Below are 12,561 nucleotides of genomic sequence, written 5' to 3'. Positions count from 1 at the left end.
ATGCCCTGTCCCCATGCCCTCAGAGCCTCTCAGGGGAACCTCCTTCCGATCCCGGCTGGCCCTGCGGACTGGCGCTGAGGGGTAGGCCCACTCTCATCATGACTGCCTCGTCCCCCTCCTTTCTGGTTCAGAGCATCACGGTCCCCGTCTCTTGCATATACCCTGCAGACTGCCAAGCTGTGCCCTGTCCCCATGCCCTTGGAGCCTCTCAGGGGGACCTCCATCCGATCCTGGCCAGCCCTGTGAAACTCCCCTCAGCCTCTAAGGGGCAGGCCTGCTCCCATCGAGACTTCCACGATCACCCTCCTTTCTGGTCCAGAGCACCAGTGTCCCAGTCTCCTGCATATCCCTTGCAGGCTGCCAAACTGTGCTCTGTCCCTGTGCCCTCAGAGCCTCTCAGGGGGACCGCCCTCCAGTCCCTGCCGGCCCCATGGAACTCCCCTCGGCTGCTGAGGGGCAGGCCTGCTCTCATCGGGACTTCCATGTACCCCTCCTTTCTGGTCCAGAGCACCATAGTTCCCGTCTTCCCCAGATCTCCTGAAAGCTGCCACGTTGTGCCCCTGGAGCCTCTCAGGGGGACCACCCTCTGATCCTGGCCATCCCTGCAGAACTCCCTTCAGCTGCCGTGGGGCAGGTACACTCCCATCGGGGGGTTCCGCATCCCCCCTGCTTTCCCGTCCAGAGGGGTTCCAGGAACTTTACGATATTTTGGGATGCAGTTGTGTACTGGGTGAGATCAGATGCCTTCCCCTTGCCTGGTAGGAACTCTCCAGGCCCCACAGATGCCCACCACTTGCTCCCTTAAGGATGTCCATTGTGGGTGCCTCTGCCTAACCCTGCTCACCCAGGCAGGAGCACTCCTGGCTCAGCAGCCTTCTGCCAGACGCTCTCTTGAGGACTTCTGTCCCACTGGAGGGGGCAAGATCTGGACCCTGTCACTCAGGCGGGAGCGCTCCCCTACCCGACGATCTGGACCCTGTCACTCAGGCGGGAGCGCTCCCCTACCCGACCACTTTCCACCTGTCTCCCCCTTCTGGACTTCCATCTCAGAGGGGGCCGTGGTCTGGACCCCCTCACCCAGGTGGCAACTCTCCCAGCCTGGCCATTTTCCACCTCTCTCTCCCTTAAGGACCTCCATCAGGAGGGACCCCCTCATGGCTTCCACTGCTACACAGGCAGGAGAGCTCTTTTCCCAGTTTACATAATTCCTGGAGGCTGCCAAATCGTAATGTGTCAACCATGCCCTTAGAGCCTTTCAGGGGAGCTTTCCACTGATCCTTCCCAGCCTCGTGCAACTCTGCTGGTCCGCGAGGCCTCAGCCAGACCCTCATCTGGACTTACGTGTGTCCATGCTCTCCTGTCCAGGGCACCTCAGAGGACTTTGCGATATGTCGAGGACGCTGTCTTAAGGACTTCTATCAGGAGGGGACCCCTCATGGCTTCCACTTCTACCTAGGCAGGAGAGCTCTTTTCCCGGGTTACATACCATATTTCTTTGTAAATAACACCTAACCAGAGCATAAGGCCTAGAATGGTTTTCCAGGGTGGTTATAAGTCCTACCCCAAAAATAAGCCCCAGTTAAGATCGTCAACAACACACGAAGGAAGTGTTGAATTATAAAATAATATATTGACACCCGTTGACTGAGGTTATCATACTCTGCTCACCATTTTTGGACCATTTGGACACCCAACTTCTTCCCTTTGCAGAAGGTTGTAGGATTCTTTTCCTGGGAGTCTTCCACGATTCTAACTGTAACCCTAATCATCACTCACACTTGACAGTTGAGATCCTTGGCCCATAAAAACTGGCAGGTGTACTTTGATTGGTCAAAGTACAGACAATGCGTGCAAAGCACGTGCATTTGATAATGAAGTCTGTGGTTGTGTCTTCTTAACCATCGCCATTTTGTGTTGCCACTCCGGTCTCATAAGTCTTCAATTAACCCCAACCCCCAGACAAGATGAGTACAAAAAGAAAGAGCTATTCCATCGAGTTCAAGAAAGGAATCATAGAGGACTCCCCGGGAAAGAATTTAATGGCTTTCTGCTGAGAGAAGAAGTTAGATCTCTGAATGGCCCAAAAATAGTGTGTAGCATACGATAACCTCAGTCAACAGGCCAATGAAGGAAATGCTAAGAAGTGCAAGTGTGGATTAGGCCGGCAACCTGATTTACTGAGCTGGAAGACATCATCTGTGAATGGATTGCTAACAGGAGAACAAAGGCTTTGGTTGTGCACAGGGCTGATATTCAAGCATTTGCCCTTGCAATGGCACCACAGTTAGAAATATCCACAGAAGAATTCAAAGCATCACAACATTGGCTGGATGTCTTCCTTCAGCATTATGAACTGTCTGTAAGAAGATCAACAGCACTGTTCAAGCTGGAAGATACTGAAGGTATTAAATGTGCACTTGCATTCAAGTCCTTTCTTGATGGCATCGACTTTTCTAAATACCAACTTTCCAACCTGATTTCTATGGATGAAACTGCAGTGTTTATGGGCCAAGGATCTCAAATAACAATTGATCAGAGGTGTGCCCTGATAATCTACATTCCCTCCACTGGTTACGAGAGTGCACGTGTTACCTGTATTTTGACAATTCGTCTAGATGGAAAGAAAACCCCACCTCTAATCATTAGTAAGGGCAAGAAAGATAAGATTGAACGTGTTTCAGGCATTTTACATTCTTGAAACCGAAAAAGCCTGGTGCACACAAGCAGTTATAAGGAAGTGGGTCGATGTCATGCTGCCACTTGTTTTGCAAGGTGGTGAAAGAGGTCTGCTAGTCTGGGATTCAGCCAGCACTCACCGAGCTAAAGACATCAAGAAATTCCTAGCACAGAGAAGAAAAAATCAAATAATGATTCCCCTAGGAATGACTGCCTATCTCCAGACTCTTGATATTGCAATAAACAAGCCATTCAGGGACCATTTGCACAAGGAACTCGATGACTACATTGAAAATAGAATGGAGAGAAATCAACATGGAAACTTTGTGAAGCCTAGCCTGCAAGAGGTCGTGACTTGGGTGAAAAATTCATGGGATAAAATCACTGAAAGTTGTGTTGCCAATGCACTACGTGCAGGCTACTTGGACAAGCAGTGCTCATATAAGGAGATCTTTATTGCTAGGCATGACAGATTGGGGCTAATGGTTCTACAAGAAATGGACTTGCAAGAAATTCAGGCTGGAACTCGGGTTAGAGACTTATGACAATGTTTCAGAAGAAGATGTCATGACTGTATTTGAATAACTTTTCCATTATTGGGGCAACAGAATGGATTGCTTCTGCTTTCAGTTTTATTTTCTTCCTCCAATACATATGTACTGAGATTTTTCTTCACTTTCTGTTAAGCATGAAATATTGCACTGTGAAATCCAAGGTGTGGATATTCTGAAGTTGAAATGCTTGTTGCACTGTTTATGTAGAATTCTCACACAACTGTTGACGCGTTAATTAGTACTGTTGTCCAATAACAGAAAAGTACCAAATAAATGTCAATTTGTGTACTTGAATAAATGTCGCTCTTTATACATGAATAAATGTAGATTGTTGTACGGGAGGGGGGGGGGGGTAAATAAGGCATCCCCTGATAATAAGCCCTAATGACTTGGTCATATTATTGGAGAAATACGGTATTTTGAGGAGGCTTGCCTGTCTGCCTTCTCAGAACCACCTAGTAAATTTCTACTTTGGAAAGATATTTAGGGGTTTTTTTTGTCCCTCTGCTGCTGAGGTTATCAAAAAGTGCAGGGAGAAGGGTAAACTGATACAAGGAATCCAAGATTTTCAGCCCTCCTTTTCCATATTTTCTAAGGAATTCTGTAACTTCTCGTCCAGTTTTGGCAAGAAACATAAACAGTTTCAGCAGAATGCTGTTAGACATTTTTAGAATAAATGGCATTGGGGGGGTCCAAAAAGAATTCAGGAACCACCCTCAAAGCAAAGGACAGTCCACAAAGTTAGAATGACTGAGAAGCCTTGCTCCCCCTGGAAATCCCTTTTCCTTTCCAGAAAGTCTGAATCTCCACTTTCTCTTTGGCAGCAGATTTCCCCCTTTCCTGTAACATATGTCTCAGGGAGTAATGGAGCCAGTTCCTCCTTTTCAGGTTGGAAGAGTTTTTTTTTTTTTTAATTCAGGATGTTTTTAATGCCAAAGAAAGAAAATGCTTAGAGACCTGTTCTGTATCTTTATTTCCTAAATGATTTTGTCATAGTGCCCTCTTTAAAAATGTTGTCACTTCACACAAACTATTATCCTTTCTTTCTCATTTAAGTTTCCTGGTAACACTAGATTTAAAAGATGCATATTATCACATCTGTATTCATCTGGACTTCAGGTGTTTCTTAAGGTTTTGTGTGTCTAGATCATATTATCTGTTCTCTGCTTTACACTGACAACTGTCCAGGTCACCATGAGTGTTCATAAAGTGTCTAGCTCCAGAGATAGCTTATTGCAGCTACAGGATATCCACATTTTTCCATATTTAGACAACTTCCTTTTCCTTGCAGAGTATTTTTCAAATTGCTAGAAATCTTTTACACAAGCTGAGTTTCCAAGAGAACATTCAAAAGTTTTTTTTTAACTCCTTCACACAGGATTGTGCTCCTGGGGTGTCTACTAGATACCTAAGTGTGAAGAGCTTTTCTTCCACTTAAAAATAGAAGTTTATGTATATCTTTTTTTAAGGTTTTCCACTCAGACTTTGGTCATTACGAAAGAATGCCTCAGGATTCTGGGTGTCATGGCATCCATGATTCTCCTATTAAACCTGACCAAACTCCACATGGAAAAGACTAAATGGTACCTGAGTTTTCTGTGGTCTGAGCATTAACATCCATTATCTCTGTAAATCCCACAAACAAACATATTTTCCTAAGTCCAGGTCTTCTCTTCTCCACCTTTCCTCCATAGCAGTCAGTCAGCATAGATGCCTTAGGCATCACTTGGGGAGCAGTTTCAAGAGGAATAAAAAAGTTCAAGGTGTTTTGGACACCAAATGACAGATGCAAGCACTTGCATATGAATGAGATGCTTGCTCTGATCATGACGCTCAACTCTGAATCATCTTTGGTCACCTTGACCTCTTCAAGTCATTACAGACAGTACCAAGGTTATGTAGTATATCAACAAGCAAGGGGAAAACAGGTCATACCCTTTTTCCAGACTAGCCATGTTAGCTTGAAATATAGCTTTACAGCACTCTCTCACTCTTGCTGTCTCTCCAGGCTTCTTATATTCCTTCAGATCAAAATTGTATGGCAGGCAAGCTTAGCAGGACAAGGGCAGGCCCTCACTAATTGAAATTAGATCTGAGGGTCTTCCAAGATTTGTTCCACTTATGGGGAGTACCTCAACTAGACCTCTTTGCCTCCTCTCTGAACAATCAACTGGAAAAATTCTTCTCTGGGATTTTTTGCAAGAAGGCCTATAGGACAAATGCTTTTTCCTTTCCTTGGACAAGAATGTTCCTATATGCTTTTCCACCCTTGCCACTGATATCCATGGTACTACTTAAGATTCAGACGGAATCCCGTAAAGTCATTGCTATGACACCCTCCTGGCTCACACAACAGTAGATGCTCTTCATGTTTCACTGTTGCAGTCATCACATTTAGGTTATCCCTGCCAGGGTAGCCCTCAACTGGTCCAAATACCAGAGGCTTAGTATTTCTGCATCAGTTTCTGTCGCTTCAGGACTGACGTCAGGTCATCAGTAGTATAAAGTAAGGCAGCCAACGCCATTACATCAGTCTTTCTTGCCACAGAGCCCAAAGTGGAAGTGGTTTGCACGAGTGCTGGTCGGCTGCTACCTGAGTTTCATCTTCAGAACTGAAGCTGAAGTCTTCTAAAGCTAAGTACCTCGTTGAGGATCCTTTTTTCTTGCACTAACCGATGTCAGAAAACGTTAACAATTGTCTCGCCTGTGGAAAGCAAATATCACACCGAGACTTTCATTTGTACTGTGTCACTTGCTTAGAACCCAGACCATGATGTGCATCACTGTTGCTTTTGTGCTTTGTTCAACACTAGAACTGTATGTCATCAGGCCCTTATTGTAGCTAGATTTTTTCACTTACAGTCCTTGAATTCCAATATGGCTTCGGTATGCCATCTGACAGCAGATCTTCAAAAAAAACATAAAGAAAGGCAGAGGCAGACTGCACAGGTCCAAACCTACCAACGGTGCTTCTGTTAAGCAAGTCCTCAGTTCTCCGGTCCTCAGTGAGGCACTTTAGCAGCCTCTGATGTCCGCTTCTGTGGATTTGCAGGCCGTTACTGAGACCCTTTCTTCCACTAAAAAATTCTTCTTCCACTAAGGATTTTGCATTTGTCTGTCACTTGGATGGCTCCGGAGCTGCTGAGCAGGCACTGGCTTCCGAGGAAGTACTTTGCACTACCGATTCTCAGCATAAACCAACGACTTCTTTCGCATCTACCGTTCTTTCGAAAACTACAGAGTTGTTAAGGCCCAGGGTATGAACCACACGCAAGAAACCGATGACCCAATCTCAGGCACATGCTTCCTTGCCTCAGTCTCAGATGCTTAAAATGGCAGAAGACCTTATCATGCTGATCAGGGGGAAGCCGAGCTACCCCTTCCAAAAGAAAAAGATCTGTCCCTAGTACTTTTGTCTGAACATGTGTCCAATGACTCTGATGCATCTGAATATGAAGACATGCAACCCCTCACTGCTTATGAAGATTCTGCTGCAGAGGACTCCATTCCTTCAGCCTCTTCCCCCGAAGACTTTTCCTTTGGGGAAACCCTTCATACCTTAAGGGAGCATTTCCAATGGTACAATCAGGACTATCCTCAGTCTAAAAAGAGGCTCAGGGAATTCTTGAATCTTCCACAGCACAGGCCCCTGGCCATTCCCCCAGTCCTGGATGTTGTGAAGGATGTTTTCCTGGAATCCATTTTGACTCCTGACACCCTGCCTCCTGCACCTAGAAAGCCAGACAGGTATTAGAGTCCCTGACTCTCACAAATTTCTTTGTAAAATTCCTACTGCTGACCCTGAGGTAATTTCTCAAGGCCCTAAAGGAATTAAAGCAACCTCTGCTAAGAATCCCACCCCCTCAGATAGGGATTCCCAAGCACTAGACAGATGGTGTAAAAAAGTATACACCTCCTCTGCTACTCTTGCTATCAGAGCACTAAATTGCCAGTTCCATATGCTAAAATTTCAGCAACATGCCCTGGAACTCCTCAAACAAAAAAGTGTCTTCCTTTCCTGCTTGTGCAGAATCTAAAGAGTTACAAGAGTTAATGCATTTTGCACGTCAAGAAACTGAACACACCTTGCACTGTGGGTTTGACATCCTAGAAGCTTCTTGCGGGGCAGCAGTCACCGGTTCTGTCCTTAGAAGACATGCGTGGCTTAAGGAACAGCCCTTGCCTGACCATGTTAAATCTAAATTGTTGGATGCACCCTTCCACAAAGACAACTTATTTGGTACTAAGGCAGAAGAGGTTTTAAAAAAGATGGAAGAAAAAGCTATGTATATATATAGACAGTTAAGGATTTCTTACAAGTCCAGCCACACAGGTTCAGTAGGCATTGCCTCTCCAAGCACTGGTCCTTTCCTGCTCCCAACAGGTCAGTTCAGCCCAGACCCAGTGGAAGCAGACCCCCTAGACAGCAGCCACAGGGAATGCAGAGATTAAAAGAGTGGACTTCCTCCACTTCAAAAATAGGGAGTTATAAGCCACCCCCACATAAGAACTCACAGTGACTCTCCTCCCCGACCCCCTCCCTCTGCCCACCTTCACTTAACCCTAGGAGAAAAATTCTCCTTTCACGCAAGCACCTGGGGCACCATTACCAATGACCGCTGGGTCCTCAACATAGTGTCCCAGGGATACAGATTTTCTTTCCACACCCTTCCAACTCCATAAGGGTTCCCAAATCTACCTCCAAACCAGCTGGCAGAGTCGCAAAAGCAAGTTCTTTTCCTGCTCTCTATGTGGGCAATACAGCACGTTCCTGCAGAACAAATAGGCCAAGGTTTGTACTCCAGACTTTTTCTGGTACCCAGAAAAGAGGGCACCCCCCCCCCCTCATTCTGTTCATTCTAAACACCTTCCAGGTGATACCAAAATTCAAAATGCTAACCTCCAGCAGCTGATACCCATGCTCTCCAAGGATGCTTGGCTAGCCACTCTAGACCTAAAAGAAGCCTACCACCACATTCCTATCAGGGAAGCATGCAGGAAATGTCTGCATTTCAGGGCAGTTTCTGTGCACTTTCAGTTCTCTGCACTTCCCTGTGGATTATCTACTGCTCCCAGAGTTTCCACAAAATGTCTGTCTCTGGCCATTGCCTTTTGCAAACAAAGGAATATCCAAATTTATTCATACTTGAATGACAGCCTAATTTAGGCAGACAGCCAGGAAAAGCTGCTCAAGTACCTAGCCTTTGTAAAATCCCTACTGACCTCCCCAGGGTACAGAATCAATGAAAAGAAATCCAAACAAGTACCCACCCAAAGGTTTATATTCCTGGAGCAAGCCTGGAAACAGCATCCCAGATGGCATTCCTTTCACCAGAGAAGCAAACCTACATGACAGCCTACTTCTTTCAACTAGCCACCAGACCACAGTTATCTGCAAGGAAAATCTTGCAAGCTGTGGGGTTCATAGCATCTTGCATTCTACTCATTCCATATGCCAGACTGCATATGAGGAAACTTCAGTGGTACCTAAAAAGCCTTTGGTGTCAACATTCTCAAGACCTGGAAACTCTTATACCCAATGATACCTTGCTTCAGAAAAGTTTTTCTTTGGCGGGCAGCAGCTTGTTCCCACAACAAGGGACTACCCTTCTCACTACCCCTCGCCACCAAGACGCATCAGACTATGCCTGGGATGCCACTTGGACAGCAGGTGCATACAGGGCCAATAGAGCCCACAGCAAGTCCATCTGCACATCAGCCAAAAACAGATAGCTGTGCAGTACGCCTTGACAAATTTCAAGCCCCTTCTCCCCCCAGGGGCTGTCCTGATCAAAAGACACCACCATTGTGATGTGATACATCAACAAGCAGGGAGGACTCACTTCTACCATCTATGCAGGCTGGCCATGGCCCTTTGGCACAAAGCCTCTGTCATGCATCTCCACCTGTTAGCACAATTCCTGTCAGGTTCTCTAAACTCTCTGGCAGACCACTTAAGCAGAAATCCTCTGGACCCACACAAGTGGCAGCTAGACGAAAGAACCTTCACCCTAATAACTTAGAAATGGGGCACCCCAAAGGTCGACCTCTTTGCCTCCCACACCAACCTTCAGCTCAGGAAGTTCTGCACTAGTGAGCATCACTGCATGGCTTGGAAAGTGGATGCCCTGTCCTTCCCCTTAGTCAATCTGTCGGCCTATGCCTTTCATCCACTACCTCTCATCCCCAGGGTACTGCTCAAAATAAGGGAGGAAAAACCAAGGACAATTCTTATTGCTCCAGACTGGCCTCACCAGCACTGGTACACACTGCTGCGCATCCTGTCCCCACTGCCACCATGGCATCTCACTCAGACCCAACCCTCCAGACCCATAGGGAAGGGGAATTCATGCATCCCCAATTGCAGACCCTCAGTTTGGCAGCTTGGCTTATTCCCTAACCACTGATCAATCTGCCAACATCAGTAAACAGGTTCTAGGTATTATATATGAGGCCAGATGCCCTAGCACTAGAAAGTCTTATGCTGACAAATGGAAAAGGTTCTGGAACTGGATTCAGGCTAAGGGAGCTGATACAGCACAGCTCTCCCTCCCATCCTGCATTACTTAGCTGACCTGCTATACTTTTTCCTCTATTAAAATTCATGCCTCTGCTATCTCTGCTAATTTCCCCACTGAGCAGACCCTTTTCTCACACCCTCTGATCAAATAATTCCTAAGAGGGGCTAGCAACTTGAGGCCACCCAGAAGAGCACCAACCCCAGCTTGGGACCCATTCCAGAACAGCTCTTTTGAGTGTGTACCTTTAACTCCTAGTGGGCGTGGCTTCAGTCTTTAAAAAATGAAGTTATCACCTTACAGTTCTAACAAATAGTCATTGACATAGATCAAATATCAATACAATTGTGTTTGCCATCATGTATGCTTCAAGATAAAACATTCTGATACTTTGTATGTAGCATGGTTTTGGAATTGTTAATGCAAATATGAACAATCATTATTTGATGCCTAGAGGCGCAGTAGGAGGTAACTGCAGATGCACCTGGAGACGTCACTCGGATGTAATGAGTTAACTTTGTATTGGAAAAGCTCACCCTGCCCCCCTTCGAAGCAGAATCTTTAGCAGAGCTAAAATTTCTCTCCTGGAAGACAGCTTTCCTTCTGGCCATCACTTCTAACAGAAGGATCTCCAAGCTACAAGCATGCATGGCTGTGGAACCCTTCATCATCTTCCATGCTAACAGGGTCTCCCTCCGGACTAACCCATCCTTCATGCCCAAAGTTGTATCCAGTGTGGCTCTCAACCAATCCATTCATTTGCCCACCTTTTTCCCTAACCACAGAACAAGGGAGAAAAGATCCTGGACTCTCTAGATATGCACAGACAGCTCAGATTATATCTAGACAGGACTAAATCCTTCAGAAAGTCTGATCAATTGCTGGTTAGCTTTGCTGCAGGGGCAGAGGGCAAAGCCATCTCCAAACAAACAATTTCCAAATGGATAGCACACTGCATCCATTTCTGTTACAAGCAACATGGAAATCCTCCCCCTAAGGGGGTCATGACTCACTTCACCAGAGCAGCCTCCACCCCTGCAGCTTTCTTCAGAGGAGTCCCCACCAGGGACAGGCTGCCACCTGAACATCTATTCACACTTTCATCAAACACTACCACCTGCCTATCTTCAAATCCAGGGCAGGGTTTGCCTCTGCAGTCTTGCAGGGCATCCTAGCCAGCCCCTAGTTTCCTTGACTGCCTCCACTCTTTTCCTCAGCTTTGGGAATCAACCCAAATGTGATGACTGCAACAGTGAAACATGAAGAACATAGTACAGTTGTGTACACTTACAATCAATGTAGATGTTCGAGTGTATTCACTGTTGCAGTCCTGGTTTCCCTCCCTCCATCTTTTTTCTCTCTCCTTACAAGGGACATTTTGGTATTTACTTTCTGCTGGTGGGGTTCTTCCACCAGAACCTGGCTTCCACTTGGGGACTCCTGACAGGGCAAGAAAAACTGATGTAATGACGTTGGCTGCTTTACTTTATACTACTGACGACCTGACGTCAGTCCTGAAGTGACAGCAACTGATGCAGAAATACTAAGCCTCTGCTGTTTTGGCCAGCCGAGGGCTACCCTGGCAGAGACAACCCAAATGTGATGACTGCAACAGTGACTACACTCAAACATCTTTATTTATGGTAAGTGAACACAACTGTACTTTCTCCCTTCTTTTGGAATTGGCCACTGGCAGTTACCACAAACTACCTCACAGAATGGAAATGCTCACAGAAGAACAGAGATGTTTGATGCACCTTGACCCAAACCATTTTCAACTGACTGCCTGGATGGTAGGGTCCTAATTCCCTTTAGGAATTTCTTTACTGAGGAAGTGCAGTAGGTACTTGTGCACACAAAAGCCTGATACAAGACAATGATATCTTAGAAAAGGAAAAAGGTTTTCTAGTGGGTGCCAGCAACTTAGCAGCACCCATTCAGGGCTACTGTTTCTCTGGTTTTACAATATTTGTGGGAGTTACTATCATTTGGCCTTTCTCATTCCTCTGTCAAGTTTCATTTATCATCTGTTTCAACATGTCTACCCATGGATTCTCCCCTTTTAAGGCATTCTCATGTCAAAGTGTATTTGAAAAGGGTTTTGCATAAGAGGCCTGCAAGAAAATCAGTAGCCTCCCCTGTGGTTCTTAGTTTTGTGCTACAGAAGCTGACTTTTGCTCCATTTGCACCAGCTAATCTGTCTGACTTGAGGTTCTTAACATGGAAAACTGTTTTATTGATTACTCTGACTTCTGTAAGAAGAGCATTTGAGTTGCAAGTTTTATGGAGAGTCATCCCAGTCTCATTTCCACAGGGACAGGGTTTCTTTGAGAACTAATTCTTCTTTTATGTCTAAAGTGGTATCCAAGTTTACTGTAAGCTAAGCTATCCATCTCCCTCTTTTCTTTCCTGAACATAAAAATGAGGGAGAAAGAATACTCAATACATGGGATGAATACAGACATTTAGCCATTTAGATCTTCATATCAATTGTTCATTTCTTGGGAATTAAAAATGAAAGGACAACTTGTGTCAAAACGCACTATTTCCAGTTGTTGTCTCAGGCTCTTTCCTTTTGCTATTCTTACCATAACAAAACTATTCCATGCAGAGTCAAGGTCCACTCAACCAGAGCCTTGGCTTAATCTGTAACTGTTTGGAAAGGGTTGGATTCTAGAAGTATTCTAAAAGCAGCAACTTAGTTCTCTATGCATACGAAGTACTACAGGCTTGATTTCTTCTCTAGGTCTAGATCAGGGATTGTTAGGACAATTCTCCTGGGGCTTCTGGACCTTCACCTTTGTCCTCATAAA

The 12,561-nt window shown here is 45.6% G+C and overlaps 1 protein-coding gene across 1 annotated transcript in view; it reads left to right on the top strand.

Moving 5' to 3' along the window:
- The window catches only part of DMXL2 (Dmx like 2), a 1,902,820-nt gene that overhangs the window by 390,718 nt on the left and 1,499,541 nt on the right, over positions 1 to 12,561 (top strand). The window lies entirely within an intron of this gene.

The sequence above is a fragment of the Protopterus annectens genome, chromosome 7.part0 (genome assembly GCF_019279795.1).
Source record: "Protopterus annectens isolate FY-2018-M chromosome 7.part0, PAN1.0, whole genome shotgun sequence".
In the NCBI taxonomy this organism is placed as follows: Eukaryota; Metazoa; Chordata; order Ceratodontiformes; family Protopteridae; genus Protopterus; species Protopterus annectens.
Note: the sequence above shows the minus strand (reverse complement) of the source record. Positions and strands in the feature narration are given on the sequence as shown.